Raw genomic sequence first — 6,000 nt, 5'->3', positions numbered from 1 at the left:
CGGTGTTTGTGTCGGCCACTAGGGTCGCTTATCTTACTCACACAGCTACCTCATTGCGCCTCTTTTTTTCTTTGCGTCATGTGCTGTTTGGGGAGTGTTTTTTGGAAGGGCCATCCTGCGTGACACTGCAGTGCCACTCCTAGATGGGCCCGGTGTTTGTGTCGGCCACTAGGGTCGCTTATCTTACTCACACAGCTACCTCATTGCGCCTCTTTTTTTCTTTGCGTCATGTGCTGTTTGGGGAGTGTTTTTTGGAAGGGCCATCCTGCGTGACACTGCAGTGCCACTCCTAGATGGGCACGGTGTTTGTGTCGGCCACTAGGGTCGCTTATCTTACTCACACAGCTACCTCATTGCGCCTCTTTTTTTCTTTGCGTCATGTGCTGTTTGGGGAGTGTTTTTTGGAAGGGCCATCCTGCGTGACACTGCAGTGCCACTCCTAGATGGGCCCGGTGTTTGTGTCGGCCACTAGGGTCGCTTATCTTACTCACACAGCTACCTCATTGCGCCTCTTTTTTTCTTTGCGTCATGTGCTGTTTGGGGAGTGTTTTTTGGAAGGGCCATCCTGCGTGACACTGCAGTGCCACTCCTAGATGGGCCCGGTGTTTGTGTCGGCCACTAGGGTCGCTTATCTTACTCACACAGCTACCTCATTGCGCCTCTTTTTTTCTTTGCATCATGTGCTGTTTGGGGAGTGTTTTTTGGAAGGGCCATCCTGCGTGACACTGCAGTGCCACTCCTAGATGGGCCTCGTTGTTTGTGTCGGCCACTAGGGTCGCTTATCTTACTCACACAGCTACCTCATTGCGCCTCTTTTTTTCTTTGCGTCATGTGCTGTTTGGGGAGTGTTTTTTGGAAGGGCCATCCTGCGTGACACTGCAGTGCCACTCCTAGATGGGCCCGGTGTTTGTGTCGGCCACTAGGGTCGCTTATCTTACTCACACAGCTACCTCATTGCGCCTCTTTTTTTCTTTGCGTCATGTGCTGTTTGGGGAGTGTTTTTTGGAAGGGCCATCCTGCGTGACACTGCAGTGCCACTCCTAGATGGGCCCGGTGTTTGTGTCGGCCACTAGGGTCGCTTATCTTACTCACACAGCTACCTCATTGCGCCTCTTTTTTTCTTTGCGTCATGTGCTGTTTGGGGAGTGTTTTTTGGAAGGGCCATCCTGCGTGACACTGCAGTGCCACTCCTAGATGGGCACGGTGTTTGTGTCGGCCACTAGGGTCGCTTATCTTACTCACACAGCTACCTCATTGCGCCTCTTTTTTTCTTTGCGTCATGTGCTGTTTGGGGAGTGTTTTTTGGAAGGGCCATCCTGCGTGACACTGCAGTGCCACTCCTAGATGGGCCCGGTGTTTGTGTCGGCCACTAGGGTCGCTTATCTTACTCACACAGCTACCTCATTGCGCCTCTTTTTTTCTTTGCGTCATGTGCTGTTTGGGGAGTGTTTTTTGGAAGGGCCATCCTGCGTGACACTGCAGTGCCACTCCTAGATGGGCCAGGTGTTTGTGTCGGCCACTAGGGTCGCTTAGCTTAGTCATCCAGCAACCTCGGTGCAAATTTTAGGACTAAAAATAATATTGTGAGGTGTGAGGTATTCAGAATAGACTGAAAATTAGTGGAAATTATGGTTTTTGAGGTTAATAATACTTTGGGATCAAAATGACCCCCAAATTCTATGATTTAAGCTGTTTTTTAGGTTTTTGGGGAAAAAACACCCGAATCCAAAACACACCCGAATCCGACAAAAAAAATTCGGTGAGGTTTTGCCAAAACGCAGTCGAACCCAAAACACGGCCGCGGAACCGAACCCAAAACCAAAACACAAAACCCGAAAAATTTCCGGCGCTCATCTCTAGTAATAATGCCACTGTATAGGTCATTGGTGCGGCCTCATCTAGAATACTGTGTCAGGTTCTGGAGGCCATATCTCCAGAAGGATATTACTATATTAGAGACTGTACAAAGAAGGGCAACTAAAATGGTGCATGGCCTACATCACAAAACATACCCAGAAAAGTAGAGAAGGGAAAGGGGGGACATGATAGAAACGTTCACATATATCAAGGGTTTTAACAAAGTCCAGGTGGGAAACATTCTTCAAAAGAAGAGAAGCAATAGGACACGAGGACATGCACTGAAACTGGAGGGAGGTAGGTCCTGGGGAAATCTGAGGAAAATTACTTCTCAGAAAGAGTAGTGAACAAGTGGAATAGCCTCACATCAGAGGTGGTAGAGGCTAAGACAGTAGAGCAATTTACACATGCATGGGATAGACATAAGGATATCCTTACAAAGAAATAAGGATCAAATAGGGTTTCAGGTAACAATATGGTTAAAAAAGGGGCAGACTAGATGGGCCAAGTGGTTCTTATCTGCCGTCAGGTTCTATGTTTCTATGTTTGTCCTTTGGTGTGAGCACACTCTATATGGTGGAGTTGGCTTCTTTTTTTTATCACTTTTATGTTAAAAACTTTCACACACACACCCCTTATGCGCTATGTCTTAGCAGATCAATGTGCTACAGTGGGACCCAAGCTTTAGGCATAAGGGAGCTATGGTTTCATATGACTGTAGAAATCGTGTGCTATTATTGTGTACTAATCAAGATGGACTTTGGTTCTAAAAGAACAAGTATATTAAGAATAGGCACACTGTGAGCGCATTTTCTACACAAGATATTGTGTGTGTGTAGATAGATAGATAGATAGACAGACAGACAGACAGACAGACAGACAGACAGACAGACAGACAGATAGATAGATAGATAGATAGATAGATAGATAGATAGATAGATAGATAGATAGATAGATAGAACCTTTTTCACGCACTTCAAAGAGCAGCAGAGATTTATTTGTTCATGACATTCAACATAAAATGTAGAGGTATGATCTTACAACATATACAAAAAATGTTGTGAAAAGAGCCAATGCTACATGAAGAACAGATGTAATAGGTTGCCACCAACCACCCTAGGGTGTGAGCTCAGTGGTGGGAGTTCTAATGCATACAGTAGGGGGTCCAATCACATAATACCCTACACGTTTCGTCCTTGGCACAGTACTTCTTCAGGGGTAAAATCTTTAAAAATGGTAGATAAAAAATAGAAGGGTGTCAGAGACTTAGGGCCTAACTCAGACCAGATCACACCTCTGCGAATTTGCAGAGGTTTGCAATCAGATAGTTGCCGCCCAGACAAAGTGAAAATCTGCCCCGTGCAAGTCTGCGTATGCCATGCAAAAAGCTTTGCAAACGCCGGTCAGCTGCAAATCCGTTCGCAACTCACTCACCACCTAATGTTTTTTTCCAGTCTGTGCGGTGTGTGCGTAGCCCGGGATCTACTCCTACAGTGCGATACAAACAGGCTGATTGGGGCCGGCGCTGACATCATACTCCCTGAAAGCGCTTGGGAACGCCTGCATTTTTCCTGATACTCCCAGAATACGGCGAGTTACCACTCCCAAACGCCGGCTTCCTGTCAATCAACTTGCGTATGCCTATCAAAAAAATTGCTGGATTTTTCGCAGTTTGGCCTCACGCGTGTGCACTATGGGGGTAATTCCAAGTTGATCGCAGCAGGAAATTTTTTTAGCAGTTGGGCAAAACCATGTGCACTGCAGGGGGGGCAGATATAACATTTGCAGAGACAGTTAGATTTGGGTGGGTTATTTTGTTTCTGTGCAGAGTAAATACTGGCTGCTTTATTTTTACACTGCAATTTAGATTGCAGATTGAACTCACCACACCCAAATCTCTCTCTCTCTGCACATGTTATATCTGCCTCCCCTGCAGTGCACATGGTTTTGCCCAACTGCTAACAAAGTGCCTGCTGCGATCAACTCAGAATTACCCCCTATGATCCGTACGCATGTGCAGTCATTTGATAATATCATACCTTGCGAATTCGCACAACAGCGAACAGGTCTGAATTAATAGAACGAAAAGTTTTTTTGTACATACCAAGATTTAAAAGGGAAGGTGGTAACCGTAAATTCCACCAGCCAAAAAAACAACAACGTCCTTAGGTGGATCAATTGGGCGTAGAGCTAGAGATAAAGGATAAGGGTAAGGATGTCAGAGTTCTGTACAACATGGTGTAAAGAAGATTCTTTGGGTTTTTAATGGTATAACACAAAATGCACCCAAAGGTATCAATGATGTGGTCCCTAGTAAACATCCCTGGCCAAACATGTCCGGAATCAGAGATTACGATACATAGAAAATGCTCCATCAGAACCATATTACATAACACACTGTTTATATTAAAATACTGCAGGCAATCCCAGATAAATATTTAAAAATGATGGGATGCGAGCAATACAATAGAGAAATAGTTTCACATAAGTTTACATTCCAAAAAACTTATTAAAAAAACTTATCAAGCAATATTACAGAAAACGGAAGACCTTGGAGACAATAATAGCGACTTCCATAACAAACAATAGACACTTGCACAAAAAGACCTTCTAGGAACTTGTCTATCAAAAGAGTTCCTACTCCTTCAGTGGCTGCAGTGAAAGTGATCTAATTATCCCTTGCTGGGTATATATATATATATATATATATATACCCCTTGATGAAGTCAGACCAGACGAAACGCGTTGGGTGAATCCTGATATCACTACTGAATCCTCAGTTAAGCTGCTTTTTCTATTTATCCTTGACCAATAGCGTACCGTGATATATATATTTATTTATTTATTTATGGTTTTATACATTTCATATGCTTTTACAACTTTTAGCATATGAGTTTCACAGTCCCCCCCTTCCCCCATATTTTTGTGCTATATCTTCCTATGTTTTTATATGTTTTTTCACATATTTCTTAAATAGCGTTCCCGCTAGAACACATTGCTTTATGAATGAGTAGTGGTTCATCTTGCTGCTATACTACCCTTTTTATCCTCTGTGCCTTTTTATTTTTTATTTTTTAACTTGTAACCTTTGTGTACAATTAAAAATCTGTTCTGTAATAAATCCCATTTTTTTAATGAAAACACGCAGTCCCTAACATTTGATGCCATCAGTGGTCGCTTAGATCTTATTCTTTTTTTATCAATATATATATATATATATACAGCATCCAACAGGCTGGCACCCTCCTACACAAGCTTCTGCTGTCGCGGTGCACATTAGCACATAGGGGGTCATTCCGAGTTGATCGCTAGCTGCCGTTGTTCGCGGCACAGCGATTAGGTAAAAAAACAGCAATTCTGCGCGTGTCGTACTTTCACAAAAGCCGATGTATTTTCACACAGGGTCTAGCGACGCTTTTCAGTCGCACTGCTGGCCGCAGAGTGATTGACAGGAAGTGGGTGTTTCTGGGTGTCAACTGACCGTTTTCAGGGAGTGTGCGGAAAAACGAAGGTGTGACAGATAAAAACGCAGGCGTGGTGGGGGAAACGGAGGCGTGGTTGCCCGAACGCAGGGCGTGTTTGTGACGTCAAAACAGGAACTAAACAGACTGAAGTGATCGCTAGCTAGGAGTAGGTCTGGAGCTGCTCTGAAACTGCACAATCTTTTTTTGTAGCAGCGCTGCGATCCTTTCGTTCGCACTTCTGCTAAGCTAAGATACACTCCCAGAGGGCGGAGGCTTAGCGTTTGCACTGCTGCTAAAAACAGCTAGCGAGTGATCAACTCAGAATGACCCCCTATGTACTAATGTGCACCGCGAATAAAAAAAACTAAGAAATCACATGTACATAAATATTCACAGCCTTTGCACAATACTTTGTTGGTGCACCTTTGGCAGCAATTACAGCCTCAAGTCTTTTTGAATATGATGCCACAAGCTTGGCACACCTATCTTTGGGCAGTTTCGCCCTTTACTCTTTGCAGCACCGCTCAAGCTCCATCAGGTTGGATGGGAAGCGACGGTGCACAGCCATTTTCAGATCTCTCCAGAGATGTTCAATAGGATTCAAGTCTGGGCTCTGGCTGGGCCACTCAAGGACATTCACAGAGTTGTCCTGAAGCCACTACTTTGATATCTTGGCTGT

Source organism: Pseudophryne corroboree, chromosome 9, assembly GCF_028390025.1.
Source record: "Pseudophryne corroboree isolate aPseCor3 chromosome 9, aPseCor3.hap2, whole genome shotgun sequence".
NCBI classification, from domain to species: domain Eukaryota; kingdom Metazoa; phylum Chordata; class Amphibia; order Anura; family Myobatrachidae; genus Pseudophryne; species Pseudophryne corroboree.
This window is presented reverse-complemented; position numbering follows the sequence as displayed.